Genomic DNA, 19,116 nt, shown 5'->3' on the forward strand with positions numbered 1-19,116 from the left:
CCATATCCAAAAGAATGATCTAAAAAGTCAAGTTAAAACGAAAATAAGTTAGTTGGTTAAACAGGTTAAAGTTAGAAATCAAGTTGAAAATCAGTGATATGGTGGCTACCAGCTCAATTCAAAAGGAATGCACGAATTAGGAGTGTAAGCACGTTCACAATCATGAAATGCAACAAGTCATTGATGATGAAATATGATACAGCTAGAAAGTAACTAATATGGAACAAAACATCAATCACTGCAAGGATCACTAATAGTGTTGGTAAAATCAAGACCTTGAGAAACAAGTAAATCAAGCACATTTAACACCAATTCTAACAATGCATACAAGTCACAAGTTCAAATATGAATTGGAATCCTCATGGTCCATGTGACTTAATAAGATTATGTATGAACATAATGAACTATTTGGTCACATAGATTAGAACATTCAAACTTGTGTGTCTATGCAAAAGGGACACAAGATTTTAAGGAAATTTTTAGTGATGGTCAATTAGAAAATTCATTCAAACTATTCAATGCCTATCGCAAATTATCATGCATAACAAGCAAAGAGTATAAGCAAGACCAAAACTTGTTCCTGAAGATTTTCCAAAACCAATTGGGCAACAAAGTGCTAATTGAACAGAAATCATCAACTAGAAGTTGCTACACCCATCATACAAGGTCAATTCAAGGACTATGGTTAAGAAAAATCCGGCAGCATTTTAGCAGCAAATTTGCTATTTTCCAAATTCAAACAGTCAAATTAGATTCCATATGAGTTCATAAACAATTAGAAACACAAAATCATATATATGAGTTCATATGGATGTAACAGATAGCCAATAGTTCAGCAACAAAGCAAATCAAACAGCACAGAGAACAGGGGCATGAATTTATTGTCGGTAAGGGATTTCACAAAATATCTACGTTGCAGGTATAGCCCCAAACCAACAAACAATTCTCGCATCAAATTAAGATATGGGTTTGTGTGACAAATAACGAACCCCAATAAAAATTAACCAGAGTATTTAGACTCTAGGTCGTCTCCCTAGGAAACAATGAAGTGCATGCGTATTGGCTATGATGGGGTAAAAGGGGGTTTTGTTTATGAGATGGTAAGAAAGTAAACTGAGTGAATAAGTAAAGAAAGCAAAATAAAAAACTCTTGGCTAAGACTTGGGTACTTGAGATCACCATCCTAGTCAACAAATCAATTATTGACAATTATGAGAGGCCAGCCTATTAAGTCTACTTCTCGAAGTCTTAAATACGTAACATTTACTCCTAGACTTGAAGTATGTCAAATAGGCTTGATCACATCCACCCTTAAGTCCTAACCTACCTACTAGTTGACTTGGTAGTGGGTTAGCATCAATGGGCTTCAAATTGATCACCAAGGGTTCTCAAATCACCAAATCCATTATGTCCAAAGACTCAAGATCACTCAAGCCCCTTGGCTTAAGCCAAGAGTTGACAAAACTACTCAAAACCTAAGGGGAGCATTTCATCAAACACTTGGAATGCAATAAAAGTCAATATCATAAAGTGCAATAATACTAAAATCTATCACTATTAATTGCAAGAAAAGTAAGATCACAACTCAATTCATCAATTAAAGAAACATCAACATCAAAATTGCATTAAATGTAAACAAATCCAACATGAGTCATCATCACAAAAGAGAGCAAAATGGAAAATTAACATAAAAAAAACTAAGAGAATCAAGATGTTGAAAGGAGAAATTATAAAAGAAATAAGATGAGATTAAGTAATTAAACATGAATTTAAGATAATCTAACCTAATCCTAACCTAATTCTAGAGAGAAGAGGGAGCTTCTCTCTCTAGAAAACTAACTAAAGGCTCATGTTGGCTAAACTAATTGTCCCCCTTGCTTGGACTTCAATTCTGCATGAAATACACTCAGAAACAAGTTAGATTTTGGCCTGGGCAGCTCAAAAATCGCCCCCAGCATTTTGCCTTCAAGTGGGCCACGTGAGAGTATCGGCGCGTGCGCGCCATGTGCGCGTGCGCGTCGACTGGCAAATTCTCAACCCGCGCGGACGCGGCATGTACGCGTGTGCATCTATAGGCGAAACCACTTTTGCACGTGTGCGCCTGGTGCGCGTGCGCGTGCTTTGGTGCATTCCCAATCTTTGTTTCTTCATGCATTCTCCCCTTTTTGTATGCTTTTCTCCTCATTTCTTCCATCCAATACTTGCCTTATGAACCTGAATTCACTCATCAAACACATCAAGGCATCGAATGGAATTAAAGTGAATTAAAATCACCAATTTAGGGCCTAAAAGCATGTTTTTACACTTAAGCAAAATTCAAGGGAGAATTACAAAACCATGCTATTTCATTGAATAAATGCGAGAAATGGTGACAAAATCCCCCAAAATAAGCACAAGATAAATCACAAAATCGGGGTTTATCAATCCCCCGAACCATTGTAAGCCAATTCTTTGGATTCGGGTTCCTACTTTGATCATGGTTCCTAATGATCCATGCATTTGCATAGAACTCTTGAACCATTAAGATCCCGACTTGTTGAATAGGATTAGAGAGAACTTCCCATCCTCTTCTAATCTCTTGTCGGATCTCCGGATATTTACTCTTTTTGAGCTTAAAAGGGACCTCAGGGATCACCTTTTTCTTGGCTACAACTTCATTAAAGTGGTCTTGATGGACCTTTGAGATGAATCTCTCCATCTCCCATGACTCAGAGGTGGAAGCAATTGCCTTCCCTTTCCTCTTTCTTGAGATTTCTCTGGCCTTAGGTGCCATTAATGGTTATAGAAAAACAAAAAGCAATGCTTTTACCACACCAAACTTAAAAGGTTTTCTCGTCCCCGAGCAAAAGATGAAGGAAGTAGTAGAAGAAGAAGAAATTGGAGGAGATGGAGGGAGAAGGTATATTCAGCCAAGGGGGAGAAGTGGTGGTTGTAATGTGTGAAAATGGAGTAGTATTGAGGGGTTTATATAGGGGTGGGGTGGAGGGTAGGTTTCGGCCATTAGGGTTGGGTTTGGGAGGGAAAAGAATTTGAATTTTGGAGGTAGGTGGGGTTTATGGGGAAGAGTGGATGGATGTGAGTGGTTAAGGGTATTTAGGGAAGAGGTGTGGAGGTGACTGGTGAAGGGTATTTGGGGAAGAGAGGTATGAAAAGGTGTGAAGAGGAGAGAATAAAAGGTAGGGTAGGTGGGGATCTTGTGGGGTCCACAGATCCATCCAGAGGGGTCAAGGACTTAACATCCCTGCTCCATTTAGGCATGCAAACGCCCTTAGAATGCATGTATGGCGTTAAACGCCAGCTTGCTGCTTGTTTCTGGCATTTAACGCCAATTCCATGCTCTGTTCTGGCGTTAAACGCCAGTCTGGTGCTTGTTTCTGGTGTTTAACGCTAGCTTGATGCTTCTTTCTGGCGTTAAACACCAGTTTTATGCTTCTTACTGGCGTTTAAACGCTAGTAAGCTCTTTCTCTAGGGTGAGCTATTTTTAATGCTATTTTTCATTTTGTTTTGGATTTTTCAGTAGTTTTTGTGACTTCACATGATCATCAACCTAAAGAAAACATAAAATAGCAATAGAAAATAAATAGATATAATTAAATAACATTGGGTTGCCTCCCAACAAGCGCTTCTTTAATGTCAATAGCTTGACAGTGAGCTCTTCATGGAGCCTCATAGATGTTCAGAACATTGTTGGGACCTCCCAACACCAAACTTAGAGTTTAAATGTGGGGGTTCAACACCAAACTTAGAGTTTGGTTGTGGCCTCCCAACACTAAACTTAGAGTTTGACTGTGGGGGCTTTGGTTGACTCTGCAGTGAGAGAAGCTTTTCATGCTTCCTCTCTATGGTTACAGAAGGAGAACCTTGAGTCTTAAATACAAGGTAGTCCTCATTCAGTTGAAGGACCAACTCTCCTCTGTCCACATCAATCACAGCTTTTGCTGTGGCTAGGAAGGGTCTTCCACGGATGATGGATTCATCCTCATCCTTCCCAGTGTCTAGGATTATGAAATAAGTAGGGATGTAAAGGCTTTCAACTTTTACTAACAAGTCCTCTACTAATCCATAAGCCTGTTTCATTGATTTGTCTGCCATCTCTAGTGAGATTCTTGCAGCTTGTACCTCATAGATTCCCAGTTTCTCTATTACAGCGAGTGGCATGAGGTTTATCCCTGACCCAAGGTCACATAGAGCCTTTGGTTCCTCAAAGGGAAACTCCTTATTGGTAAGTGAACGTCCCAGGAGGTCTTCCTCACTAGGATTTACGTCCTTCTCCTCCTCTCTGGGTTCGGCCACACCAAGTAAGGTTATGGCCTTGCACTCTCTTTCTGGATTCTCTTCTGTATCGCTTGGGAGAGTACTAGGAGGAGTTTCAGTGACTCTTTTACTCAGCTGGCCCACTTGTGCCTCCAAATTTCTAATGGAGGACCTTGTTTCATTCATGAAGCTTAGAGTGGCCTTAGATAGATCAAAGACTATATTTGCTAAGCTAGATAGATTCTGCTCAGAATTCTCTGTCTATTGCTGAGAGGATGATGGAAATGGCTTGCTATTGCTAAACCTGTTTCTTCCACCATTATTAAAGCCTTGTTGAGGCTTTTGTTGATCCTTCCATGAGAAATTTGGATGATTTCTCCATGAGGGATTATAGGTGTTTTCATAGGGTTCTCCCATGTAATTCACCTCTGCTATTGCAGGGTTCTCAGGATCATAAGCTTCTTCTTCAGAAGATGCTTCTTTAGTACTGTTGGATGCAGCTTGCAATCCATTCAGACTCTGAGAAATCATATTGACTTGCTGAGTCAATATTTTATTTTGAGCCAACATGGCATTCAGAGTACCAATTTCAAGAACTCCCTTCCTCTGAGGCGTCCCATTACTCACAGAATTCCTTTCAGAAGTGTACATGAACTGGTTATTTGCAACGATGTCAATGAGTTCCTGAGCTTCTGCAGGCGTTTCTTTAGGTGAATGGATCCAACTGCAGAATGGTCCAATGACATCTTTGATAATTCAGACAGACCATCATAGAATATATCCAGGATGGTGCATTCTGAAAGCATGTCAGAAGGACACTTTTTGGTCAGTTGCTTGTATCTCTCCCAAGCTTCATAGAGGGATTCACCTTCTTTCTGTTTGAAGGTTTGAACATCCACTCTAAGCTTGCTAAGCTTTTGAGGAGGAAAGAACTTGGCTAAGAAAGCCGTGACCAGCTTATCCCAAGAGTTCAGGCTATCTTTAGGTTGAGAGTCCAACCATATTCTAGCTCTGTCTCTTACAGCAAACGGGAAAAGCATAAGCCTGTAGACCTCGGGATCAACCCCATTGGTCTTAACAGTATCACAGATTTGCAAGAATTCAGTTAAGAACTGAAAAGGATCTTCTGATGGAGGTCCATGAAACTTGCAATTCTGTTGCATCAGAGAAACTAATTGAGGCTTTAGCTCAAAATTGTTTGCTCCAACGGCAGGGATTGAGATGCTTCTTCCATGTAAGTTGGAATTTGGTGCAGTAAAGTCACCAAGCATCTTCCTTGCATCTCCACCATTGTTATTATTTTCGGCCATGTCTCCTTCTTTTTCGAAAATTTCTGTCAGATTTTCTCCAGAGAGTTATGCTTTAGCTTCCCTTAGCTTCCTCTTTAGAGTCCTTTCAGGTTCAGGATCGGTTTCAACAAGAATGTTCTTATCCTTGTTCCTGCTCATATGAAAAAAAAATAATAGAAAAGAAAATATGGAATCCTCTATGTCACAGTATAGAGATTCCTTATACGAGTATAAGAAGAGAAGAATGGAAGAAGGAAAAGATAAGAATTCGAACACAGAGGAGAATAGTGGGTTCGAATTTTTGAGTGAAAGAGAGGTGTTAGTAGATAAATAAATAAATAGAAGGAGATGAGAGGGAGAAGAATTCGAAAATAAAATAAAATAAAATAAAAATATTTTTGTTTTTATTTTAAATATTAGTTATAATTTGAAAATACGAAAAGGAATAAAATTAAAATTAAAATTTAAAATAATTAGTTAATGAAAAGAAATTTTGAAAAAGAGGTTAGTGATTTTCAAAAATTAGAGAGAGAAAATTAGTTAGGTAGTTTTGAAAAAGATAAGATTCAAACAAAAAGATAGGATTAATTTGAAAAAGATTTGAAAATTAATTTTGAAAAGATAAGAGGTTAGAAAAGATTTTGAAATTGATTTTGAAAAAGATGTGATTGACATATATTTTGAAAAAGATTTGAAAAAGAAATTTAAAAAGATTTGATTTTAAAAATTAAAGTTGATTACTTGACTAATAGGAAACAAAAAGATATGATTTTAAAATTTAAAGATTGAATCTTTCTTACTAGGCAAGTAACAAACTTAAAATTTTTGAATCAATCACATTAATTGTTAGCATTAATTTCGAAAATATAAAATAGAAATAAGAAGAAGATTTTGAAAATAAATTTTGAAAGTTTCGAAATTATGGAAGAAAAATGAAACAGATTTGATTTTTGAAAAAGATTTGAAAAAGATAGAATTTTTAAATTGAAAATTTGATTTGACTCATAAGAAACAATTAAATTTAAAAACTTTTTGACTAAATCAAACCAAATTTTCGAAAATTTATGAGATAAAAAGGGAAAGATATTTTTTTTTTTATTTTTGAATTTTTGTAATGAAGAAAGAGAAAAACAACCAAAACACTCAAAACATGAAAATTATGAATCAAAACGCATGATGCATGCAAGAACACTTTGAATGTCAAGATGAACACGAAGAACACTTTGAAGATCAAGATGAACATCAATACTTATTTTTGAAAATTTTTAAGAAAAGAAAAACATACAAGACACCAAACTTAGAAATTTTCAAACTTTAGACACTAACAAATTGAAAATGCATATGAGAAACAAGAAAAGACACAAAACAAGAAAAATTAAAGATGAAACATAGAAAATCATCAAGAACAACTTGAAGATCATGAAGAACAGTTTCATGCAGGGGTTCTTCGAAAATTTAAAGAAAAATTAAAAATATGCAATTGACACCAAATTTAAAAAATGACACTAGACTCAAACAAGAAACATCAAATTTTTTATTTTTATAATTTTATTAAATTTTTTTTGTATTTTTTGAAAATTAATTGGAAAAAGAAAAATAAGGATTTCACAATTTCTAATGAGAATTCCAGGAATCATGCACTGTTAGTCTAAAACTCCGGTCCAGGAATTAGACATGGCTTACTAGCCAGCCAAGCTTTCAATGAAAGCTTCGGTCCAAAACAATAGACATGGCTAATGGCCAACCAAGCTTCAGCAGAACATTACATACAACAGCTAAATTGCTGAAAAAGACAAAGAAGCTCTTCTAATGATAGTTGAAACCTCGGTCCAAAAGATTAGACATGGCTTAACAGCGAGCCAGAATTCAACAAATCTCATGAAACTCTAGAATTCATTCTTAAAAATTCTGAAGTCATAGGATAATTTATTTTTTTTTTTTTGAAAATTTCTCGAAAATAAAAATAATAAAAAAGCTTAAAATTAAAATAAAATTACCTAATATGAGCAACAAGATGAACCGTCAGTTGTCCAAACTCGAACACTCCCCGGTAACGGCGCTAAAAACTTGTGCACAAAATCGTGATCGTTCATTCCTTGGTAACGGCGCCAAAAACTTAATAAGCACGTTGATAAACCACTATTTTATGGTTTATCTTGTACTCAATTGAGTGGATTTTATCAACTCTTTACCCACTTATTCATACTATTTGCATGTTTTACAATTCCTTCCCAGAATTTGTGCTATGATTGAAAACATGCTTCTTTGGCCTTATATTTGCTAATATTAATCCTCTTTTATCATCATTAGATGCCTTGATATGTGTGCTAAATGATTTCAGAGATTACAGGGCAGGAATGGCTCAGAGGATGGAAAGAAAGCATGCAAAAGTGGAAGGAATAGAAGAAGTTGGAGAAATTGCTAAGCTATCCAGCCTGACCTCTTCGCACTCAAACAGCTATAACTTTAGCTACAGAAATCCAAACGACACGGTTCCAGTTGCGTTGGAAAGCTAACGTCCGGGGCTTCGATTTGATATATAATACACCATAGTTACCCTGACGCTAGGCGACGCGACCGCGTGCTCCATGCGGACACATAGCAATGACGAAAATCAGCGTGTTTGAATTCGCAACCAGCGAATTCTGGGCTGTTTCTGACCCAGTTCTCGGCCCAGAAAACACAGATTAGAGGCTATAAAGTAGAGGGACTGCATCCATTCATAAACAGGCTTTCATATTCACAATTTTAGGAGTAGATGTAGTTTTTAGAGAGAGAGGTTCTCTCCTCTCTCTTAGGATTTAGAATTAGGATTCTTTTCACTTTATGATTATTTCATCTTTTGCGATCACATGTTCAATGTTCTTTTTATTTATTTTCATAATTTAATTTATGAACTCATCCATGTTATATTTGATATCTTTATTAGTGCTAATTGAGGTATTTCAGAATTATGATTGCTTTCCATTATTTATTATATAAATAATTTGGATTTTTCCCTTTTGGCTTTGGTTGAGTCACTGGAGACTCTTGAGTTATCAAACTCATTGTTAATTGAAAATTGGAATTCTTCAAGAATTAATTCGAGTTCCACTAACTCTAACTTTTCCCAAGGAAAGACTAGGACTTGAGGAATCAGAATTAATTCATCCACTTAACTTACCTTCATAGTTAGAGGTTAACAAAGTGGGAGAAAAATCTAATTCTCATTACAATTGATAAAGATAACCAGGATAGGACTTTCAGTTTTCATACCTTGCCAAGAGTTTTATTATCTATTTAATTTAATACAATTTACTTTCTTGCCATTTACTATTCTTGCTTTTTATCTTATACATTAAAAACCCCCCAATTTACAAACTCATAACCAATAATAAGAACACCTCCCTGCAATTCCTTGAGAAGACGACCCGAGGTTTAAATACTCGGTTATGAATCTTAAAGGGGTTTGTTACTTGTGACAACTAAAACGTTTGTAAGAAAGGTTGATTGCTTGGTTTAGTAACTATACTTGCAACAAGAGTTTACTATAACTTCTAAACCATCAATGTTCAATGGCGCCGTTGCCGGAGAATTGCAAACGTGGACCTTATTATTGGTTATTGTAAATATTTACTTTTTATTTGTTTATTTGTTTTTATTTTTGTTTTTATTTTTTCTTTTTTCATAAATTAAGAGGTTATTGGTTTTTATTTAATTATAAAAAATTTTTCAAAAAAAAATTTTTCTCGGTGTTCATCTTGATCTTCAAGTTGTTCTTAGTTGTTTTCTTCGTTTTGATCTAAAAATTTTTAAGTTTTTTGTCATTTTATTATTTTTCTCTTTCCTTATTAAATTCAAAAAAATTCAAAATTTAAAAATCAAATTTCAAAATTCAAATTTAAAAATTTTCAAAATTCAATTTTAATTTTTTTTTTTCAAATTTCAAATCTCAAAATTCAAAATTCAAATTTCAAAAATTTAAAATTCAAATTTCAAAATTCAAATTTTAAATTTTCAAATTTCAAATTTCAAAATTTAATTTTCAAATTCAAAATTTGAATAACCTTTTAATTTAAAATTGTTTTTATTTTCATTTTTAATTTTTATTTGATACTATGAACTCTCACCCCTTTGGCTATGAGTTTGGTTACAATTATATTGCAGGAAGAAGAAATTACAATGAGAACAGACATCAAGGTTGGAACAATCAAAGATGGGAGGAGCCACAAGGATTTGATCAACCCTCATTGCAACAACCACCTCCAATGGACTATCAACAACCACCACCATATGCCTATGAACCCTTTCCTCAACATGACTTTGGACCACCATACTCATAAGCTCCTTTCCACCATTCACCTCCATATGACCCTAACCCACATCCACCATACCAACCATCTTATGAGCCAAATGAACCATACACAGAACCACCACCTTTCCAACACAACTACTCTCATGAACCACCACTTCAATATTCACCATCTCCATATCATTATCAAGATGAATCACATTCCTATTATGAACCCTCTCTCTCAACCAATGAATCCTCATATCCACCCAACCTCCAATGGATGATAGACTTCGTGTTATTCTTCAAAGGCAAGAAAGGATGAATAAGAGTATGCTAAATTTTGCGGCCACCTTAGGCGAGTTAGTAAATATAGTAGCTTCCCAATATCTGAGCACTCAAAGAACTCCCGTGGCTACATGTGGAGAATCAAAAGAAGAGCAAAGCATGAAGGAGACACTAGAAACTTCGGTGGACAATGAGGAACATGGCTTTGTATTGGAACAAGTGGAGAAAGCCATAATAGTTGCAGAGGAAGAAGTAGTTGAAGACTTAGGAGATGCTAAAGCTCCATGGGAAAGTGATGAGTGGATAATTTATACGCTTTTTTGCATTGTTTTTACATAGTTTTTAGTATGATTTAGTTAGTTTTTAGTATATTTTTATTAGTTTTTAATTAAAAATCACATTTCTGGACTTTACTATGAGTTTGTGTATTTTTCTGTGATTTAGGCATTTTCTGGCTGAAATTGAGGGACCTGAGCAAAAATCAAATTCAGAGGTTGAAGAAGGACTGCAGATGCTGTTGGATTCTGACCTCCCTGCACTCAAAGTAGATTTTCTGGAGCTACAGAACTTCAAATGGCGCGCTTCCAATTGCGTTGGAAAGTAGACATCCAGGGCTTTCCAGAAATATATAATAGTCCATACTATTATTAAAGATAGACGACGTAAACTGGTGCTGAACGCCAATTTCATGCTGCATTCTGGAGTCAAACGCCAGAAACAGGTTACAAAGTGGAGTTAAACGCCAGAAACAGGTTACAAACTGGCGTTCAACTCCAAGAAAGATCTCTACACGTGTAAAGCTCAATGCTCAGCCCAAGCACACACCAAGTAGGCCCTAGAAGTGGATTTCTGCATCAATTACTTACTTCTATAAACCCTAGTAGCTAGTCTAGTATAAATAGGACTTTTTACTATTGTATTAGACATCTTGGGACGTTTAGTTCTTAGATCATGCGGGCTGGCCATTCGGCCATGCCTGAACCTTTCACTTATGTATTTTTCAACGGTAGAGTTTCTACACACCATAGATTAAGGTGTGGAGCTCTACTGTTCCTCAAAGATTAATGCAAAGTACTACTGTTTTTCTATTCAATTCAACTTATTCCGCTTCTAAGATATTCATTCATACTTCAATATGATGGATGTGATGATCGTGACAGTCATCATCATTCTCAACTTATGAACGCGTGCCTGACAACCACTTCTGTTCTAGCTTAGACTGAATGGATATCTCTTGGATATCTAATATAGGGGACCGAGTCTGAGTTATTAGTGTCTTCGTGGTATAAGTTAGAACCCATGGATGGCCATTCCTGAGATCCGGAAAGTCTAAACCTTGTCTGTGATATTCCGAGTAGGATCCGGGAAGGGATGGCTGTGACGAACTTCAAACTCGCGAGTACTGGGCGTAGTGACAGACGCAAAAGGAGGGTGAATCCTATTCCAGTATGATCAAGAACCTCCAGATGATTAGCCATGCAGTGACAGCGCATCGGACGATTTTCATAGAGAGGATGGAAAGTAGCCATTGACAACGGTGATGCCCTACATAAAGCTTGCCATAGAAAAGAGTAGGATTGATTGGATGAAGACAGCAGGAAAGCAGAGATCAAAGGAATGAAAGCATCTCTATATGCTTATCTAAAATTCTCACCAATGAATTACATAAGTACCACTATCCTATTTTATATTTTATTTATTTTCATCCACTATAATTTCTTAATACAATTTAATTCGCCTGACTGAGATTTACAAGGTGACCATAGCTTGCTTCAAGCCGACAATCTCCGTGGGATTGACCCTTACTCACGTAAGGCTTATTACTTGGACGACCCAGTGCACTTGCTGGTTAATTGTACGAAGTTGTGAAACAGATATAAGATCATGAACGTGCGTATTGAGTTTTTAGCGCCGTTACTAAGGAATGGAATGATCACAATTTCGCACACCAAGTTTTTGGCGCCGTTGCCAGGGATTGTTCGAGTTTGGACAACTGACGGTTCATCTTGTTGCTCAGATTAGGTAATTTTCTTTTTGTTTTATTTTCAAGAAAAAAATTCTTCAAAAATCTTTCAAAAAATTTTTTTCCCTCTGTTTTCGAAAATTAATTTAAAATTTTTATGAGTGAATTCTAAAGTTTCAAAATGGTATGCTGAAGTTTGGCTGGCCATCAAGCTTTAGACTAACCTGGTATGGTTCTTGGAATCTTGATTGAGGACTTTGAATTCATTACTTCCTTTTTCCTATATGTTTTCGAAAAAAAAATTATATACAAAAATCCAAAACAAATTAATAAAATCATAAAAATCAAAAATATTTTATGTTGTTTGTTTGAGTCTTGAGTCAATTTTTAAGTTTGGTGTCAATTGCATACTTTTATTTTTCTAAAAATTTTCGAAAATTCCTGCATTCATAGTGTTCTTCATGATCTTCAAGTTGTTCTTGGTAAGTCTTCTTGTTTGATCTTCATATTTTCATGTTTTGTGTCTTTTCTTATTTTTCATATGCATTTTTAATTTGTTAGTGTCTAATTATTGAAAATTTCTAAGTTTGGTGTCTTGCATGTTTTTCTTTTCTTAAAAATTTTCAAAAATAAGTCTTGATGTTCATCTTGATCTTCAAAGTGTTCTTGGTGTTCATCTTGACATTCATAGTGTTCTTGCATGCATCACATGTTTTGATCCAAAATTTTCATGCATTGAGTCAATTTTGTGTTTTTCTCTTTCATCATTAAAAATTCAAAAATAAAAAAAATATCTTTCCCTTTTTCTCTCTTAAAATTTTGAAAATTTGGATTGACTTTTTCAAAATTTTTTAAAAAAATCTAGTTGTTTCTTATGAGTCAAATCAAATTTTCAATTTAAAAATCCTATCTTTTTCAAAACTTTTTCAAAAAAATCAAATCTTTTTCAAATTTTTCTTAATAATTTCGAAATTTTTTAAAATTAATTTTCAAAAATCCTTTTCTTATCTTTATTCCATGATTTTCGAAATTAATACTAACAGTTAATATGATTGATTGAAAAATTTTAAGTTGTTACTTGCCTTTTAAGAAAAGATTAATCTTTAATTTTTAAAATCATATCTTTTTGTTTCTTGTTAGTCAAGTAATCAACTTTAATTTTAAAAATCAAATCTTTTTAAATGTCTTTTTCAAATCTTTTTCAAAATAAGTTTCAATCAATCATATCTTTTTGTTTCAATCATATCCTTTTTTTTTATTTCAATCATATCTTTTTCAAATTCAATTTCAAAATCTTTTCTAACTTCTTTCCTAACCTCTTATCTTTTTAAAATTGATTTTTAAATCTTTTTCAATCAATCTTATCTTTTTGTTTCAATCATATCTTTTAAAACCACCTAACTAATTCAATCTCTCTTAAATTTTCGAAAATACCTCCCTCTTTTTCAAAATTTTATTTTGATTAACTAATTATTTTAAATTTAATTTAATTTCAATTTTTAATTTTCGAATTCTAAGTTTAATTTTAAAAAATTTTTTATTTCTATTTTCAAAATTTAACTTTAAATTTTAATTTTAATTTTTCAAATTCTCTCACCTCTCATCTCCTTCTATTTATTTATTCATCTACTAACACTTCTCTTTCACCCAAAAATTCGAACACCACCTCCCTCTTTGTGTTCGAGTTTTTTCCTCTTCTCTTCTTTACATTACATTCTTTTCTTCTTCTACTTACACAAAGGAATCTCTATACTGTGACATAGAGGATTCCATATTTTCTTTGTTATTCCCTTCTTTGTCATATGAGTAGGAGCAAGGACAAGAAAATTCTTGTTGAAGCAGATCCTGAACCTGAAAGGACTCTAAAAAGGAAACTAAGAGAAGCTAAAATACAACAATCCAGAGACAACCTTACAGGAATTTTCGAACAGGAAAAGGAGATGGCAGCCGAAAATAATAATAATGCAAGGAGGATGTTTTGTGTCTTTACTGCACCTAATTCCAATTTACATGGAAGAAGCATCTCCATCCCTGCCATTGGAGCAAACAACTTTGAGCTGAAACCTCAATTAGTTTCTCTGATGCAGCAGAACTGCAAGTTTCATAGACTTCCATCTGAAGATCCTTTTCAGTTCTTAACTTAATTCTTGCAGATATGTGATACTGTTAAGACCAATGGGGTTGATCCCGAGGTCTACAGGCTTATGCTTTTCCCGTTTGCTGTGAGACACAGAGCTAGAGTGTGGTTGGACTTTCAACCCAAAGATAGCCTGAACTCTTGGGATAAGCTGGTCACGGCTTTCTTAGCCAAGTTCTTTCCTCCTCAAAAGCTGAGTATGCTTAGAGTGGATGTTCAAACCTTCAGACAAAAAGAAGGTGAATCCCTCTATGAAGCTTGGGAGAGATACAAGGAACTGACCAAAAGGTGTCCTTCTGACATGCTTTCAGAATGGACCATCTTGGATATATTCTATGATGGTCTGTCTGAGCTATCAAAGATGTCACTGGACCATTCTGCAGGTGGATCCATTCACCTAAAGAAAACGCTTGCAGAAGCTCAAGAACTCATTGACATGGTTGCTAATAACCAGTTCATGTACACTTCTGAGAGGAATCCTGTGAATAATGGGACGCCTCAGAAGAAGAGAGTTCTTGAAATTGATACTCTGAATGCCATATTGGCTCAGAATAGAATATTGACTCAGCAAGTCCATATGATTTCTCAAAGTCTGAATGGAATGCAAGCTGCATCCAACAGTACTCAAGAGGCATCTTCTGAGGAAGAAGCTTATGATCCTGAGAACTCTGTAATAGCAGAGGTGAATTACATGGGTGAACCCTATGGAAACACCTATAATCCCTCATGGAGAAATCACCCAAATCTCTCATGGAAGGATCAACAAAAGCCTCAACAAGGCTTTAATAATGGTGGAAGAAACAGGTTTAAAAATAGTAACCCTTTTCCATCATCCACTCAGCAACAGATAGAGAATTCTGAGCAGAATTCATCTAGCTTAGCAAATTTAGTCTCTAATCTATCTAAGGCGACTCTGAGTTTCATGGATGAAACAAGGTCCTCCATTAGAAATTTGGACGCACAAGTGGGCCAGCTGAGTAAAAGGGTCACTGAAACTCCTCCTAGTACTCTCCCAAGTAATACAGAAGAAAACCCAAAAGGAGAGTGCAAGGCCATTGAATTGACCATCATGGCCGAACCTACAAGGGAGGAAGAGGACGTGAATCCCAGTGAGGAAGACCTCCTGGGACGTCCAGTGATCAACAAGGAGTTTCCCTCTGAGGAACCAAAGGAATTTGAGGCTCATCTAGAGACCATAGAGATTCCATTAAACCTCCTTATGCCCTTCATGAGCTCTGATGAGTATTCTTCTTCTGAAGAGAATGAGGATGTTACTAAAGAGCAAGTTGCCAAGTACCTTGTTGCAATCATGAAGCTGAATGCCAAATTATTTGGTAATAAGACTTGGGAAGATGAACCTCCCTTGCTCACCAATGAACTGAGTGATCTGGATCAACTGACATTACCTCAGAAGAAACAGGATCCTGGAAAGTTCTTAATACCTTGTACCATAGGCACCATGGCCTTTGAGAAGGCTCTATGTGACCTTGGGTCAGGAATAAACCTCATGCCACTCTCTGTAATGGAGAAACTGGGAATCTTTGAGGTGCAAGCTGCCAGAATCTCATTAGAGATGGCAGACAACTCAAGAAAATAGGATTATGGACTAGTAGAGGATGTGTTAGTAAAGGTTGAAGGCCTTTACATCCCTACTGATTTCATAATCCTAGACACTGGAAAGGATGAGGATGAATCCATCATCCTTGGAAGACCCTTCCTAGCCACAGTAAGAGCTGTGATTAATGTGGACAGAGGAGAGTTGGTCCTTCAACTGAATGAGGACAACCTTCTGTTTAAAACTCAAGGATCTCCTTCTATAACCATGGAGAGGAAGCATGAAAAGCTTCTCTCAATATAGAGTCAACTAAAGCCCCACAGTCAAACTCTAAGTTTGGTGTTGGGAGGCCTCATCCAAACTCTAAGTTTGTTGTTGAACTCCCACGTCCAAACTCTAAGTTTGGTGTTGGGAGTCTATAAAATTGACCTGATCACCTGTGTGGCTCCATGAGAGCCCACTGTCAAGCTATTGACATTAAAGAAGCGCTTGTTGGGAGGCAACCCAATTTTTATTCATCTAATTTTATTTTTATTTTTATTGTTCTTTCATGTTTTATTAGGTTCATGATCATATGGAGTCACAAAATAAATACAAAAATTCAAAAATAGAATGAAAAACAACATTGAAAACAGAACACCCTGGAGGAAGGGCTTACTGGCGTTTAAACGCCAGTAAGGAGCATCTGGCTGGTGTTCAACGCCAGAACAGAGCATGGAGCTGGCGCTGAACGCCAGAAACAAGCATGAAGCTGGCGTTCAACGCCAGAAACATGCTGCACATGGGCATTGAATGCCCAGAACAAGCATCACTTCGGCGTTTAAATGCCAGAAATTCATGCAAGGGCATTTTGCATGCTTAATTGGTGCAGGGATGTAAATCCTTGACACCTCAGGATCTGTGGACCCCACAGGATCACCTCAGGATCTGTGGACCCCACAGGATTCCCACATGCCTCCACTCACCTTCCCTCCTCATAATCCTATATCACCTCAATCTCTTCCCCATCACCTCTTCACCACTCACATCCATATCTTCTTCTTCTTCTTCTATTCTTTCTTCTTTTGCTCGAGGGCGAGCAACATTCTAAGTTTGGTGTGGTAAAAGCATAGCTTTTTTTTAATTTTCCATAACCATTAATGGCACCTAAGGCCAGAGAAACCTCTAGAAAGAGGAAAGGGAAGACAAAAGCTTCTACCTCCGAGTCATAGGAGATGGAGAGATTCATCTCAAGGGTCTATAGCTCAGTGGTAGAACATTTGACTGCAAATCAAGAGATCCCTGAGATACCTCAGGGGATACATTTTCCTTCACACAATTATTGGGAGCAACTAAGGGTGGAACATCAAGAGCACTCCATCATCCTTCATGAAATTAGAAAAGATCAAAGAGCAATGAGGGAAGAGGAACAAAGACAAGGAAGAGACATAGAAGAGCTCAAGGACATCATTGGTTCCTCAAGGAGAAAACGCCACCATCACTAAGGTGGACTCATTCCTTGTTCTTAAATTTTCTGTTTTTCGTCTTTTATGTTAAATGTTTATTTATGTTTGTGTCTTATTACATGATCATTAGTATCTAAGTGTCTATGCCTTAAAGTAGTGAATATGAATCCATCACATCTCTTAAATGAAAAATGTTTTAAAAACAAAAGAACAAGAAGTACATGGTTTCGAATTCATCCTTGAAACTAGTTTAATTATTTTGTTGTGGTGACAATACTTTTTGTTTTCTGAATGAATGCTTGAACAGTGCATATGTCTTTTGAAGTTGTTGTTTAAGATTGTTAAATATGTTGGCTCTTGAAAGAATGATGAATAGGAGAAATGTTATTTGATAATTTAAAAAATCATAAAAATGATTCTTGAAGCAAGAAAAAGCAGTGAATACAGAAGCTTGCGAAAAAAAATGGCAAAAAAAAAAGAAAAAAAAGAAAAAAAGCAAGCAGAAAAAGCCAAAAGCTCTTAAAACCAAGAGGCAAGAGCAAAAAGCCAGTAACCCTTAAAACCAAAAGACAAGGGTAATAAAAAGGATCCAAGGCTTTGAGCATCAGTGGATAGGAGGGCCTAAAGGAATAAAATCCTGACCTAAGCGGCTAAACCAAGCTGTCCCTAACCATGTGCTTGTGGCATGAAGGTGTCAAGTGAAAACTTGAGACTGAGCGGTTAAAGTCAAGCTCCAAAGCAAAAGAAGAGTGTGCTTAAGAACCCTGGACACCTCTAATTGGGGACTTTAGCAAAACTAAGTCACAATCTGAAAAGGTTCACCCAGTTATGTGTCTGTGGCATTTATGTATCCGGTGGTAATACTGGAAAATAAAGTGCTTAGGGCCACGGCCAAGACTCATAAAGTAGCTGTGTTCAAGAATCAACATACTGAACTAGGAGAATCAATAACACTATCTGAACTCTGAGTTCCTATAGAAGCCAATCATTCTGAACTTCAATGGATAAAGTGAGATGCCAAAACTATTCAAGAGGCAAAAAGCTACAAGTCTCGCTCATCTGATTAGAGCTAAGTTTCATTGATAGTTTGGAATTTAGAGTATATTCTCTTCTTTTTATCCTATTTGATTTTCAGTTGCTTGGGGACAAGCAACAATTTAAGTTTGGTGTTGTGATGAGTGGATAATTTATACGCTTTTTGGCATTGTTTTTACATAGTTTTTAGTATGATTTTGTTAGTTTTTAGTATATCTTTATTAGTTTTTAATTAAAAATCACATTTCTAGACTTTACTATGAGTTTGTGTATTTTTCTGTGATTTCAGGTATTTTCTGGCTAAAATTGAGGGACCTGAGCAAAAATCAGATTCAGAGGTTGAAGATGGACTGCAGATGCTGTTGGATTCTGACCTCCCTACACTCAAAGTAGATTTTCTGGAGCTACAGAACTCCAAATGGTGCGCTTCTAATTGCGTTGAAAAGTAGACATCCAGGGCTTTCCAGAAATATATAATAGTCTATACTTTGATTAAATATAGATGATGTAAACTCGCGTTGAACGCCAGTTCTATGCTACATTCTAGAGTCAGTTAAACGCCAGAAACAGGTTACAAACTGGCATTCAACTCCAAGAAAGACCTCTACACGTGTAAAGCTCAATGCTCAGCCTAAGCACACACCAAGTGGGCCCCAGAAGTGGATTTCTGCATCAATTACTTACTTCTGTAAACCCTAGTAGCTAGTCTAGTATAAATAGGACTTTTTACTATTGTATTAGACATCTTGGGACGTTTAGTTCTTAGATCATGGGGGCTGGCCATTCGGCCATGCCTGAACCTTTCACTTATGTATTTTTCAACAGTGGAGTTTCTACACACCATAGATTAAGGTGTGGTGCTCTGCTGTTCCTCAAAGA

General features: G+C 36.0%; 2 non-coding genes across 2 annotated transcripts; one reads left to right on the forward strand and one right to left on the reverse strand.

Annotated features, from left to right (window-relative positions):
• Nucleotides 1-5,055: 5,055 nt before the first annotated feature.
• Nucleotides 5,056-5,163, forward strand: LOC148571371 (small nucleolar RNA R71). Its single transcript, XR_015907853.1, has one exon. It is a non-coding gene; the product is annotated as a small nucleolar RNA R71 (small nucleolar RNA).
• Nucleotides 5,164-14,401: 9,238 nt separating this feature from the next.
• LOC148571372 (small nucleolar RNA R71) lies at nucleotides 14,402-14,509 on the reverse strand. Its single transcript, XR_015907832.1, has one exon. It is a non-coding gene; the product is annotated as a small nucleolar RNA R71 (small nucleolar RNA).
• Nucleotides 14,510-19,116: the final 4,607 nt, after the last annotated feature.

Source organism: Arachis ipaensis, chromosome B3, assembly GCF_059453495.1.
Source record: "Arachis ipaensis isolate K30076 ecotype BB chromosome B3, ASM5945349v1, whole genome shotgun sequence".
NCBI lineage: Eukaryota > Viridiplantae > Streptophyta > Magnoliopsida > Fabales > Fabaceae > Arachis > Arachis ipaensis.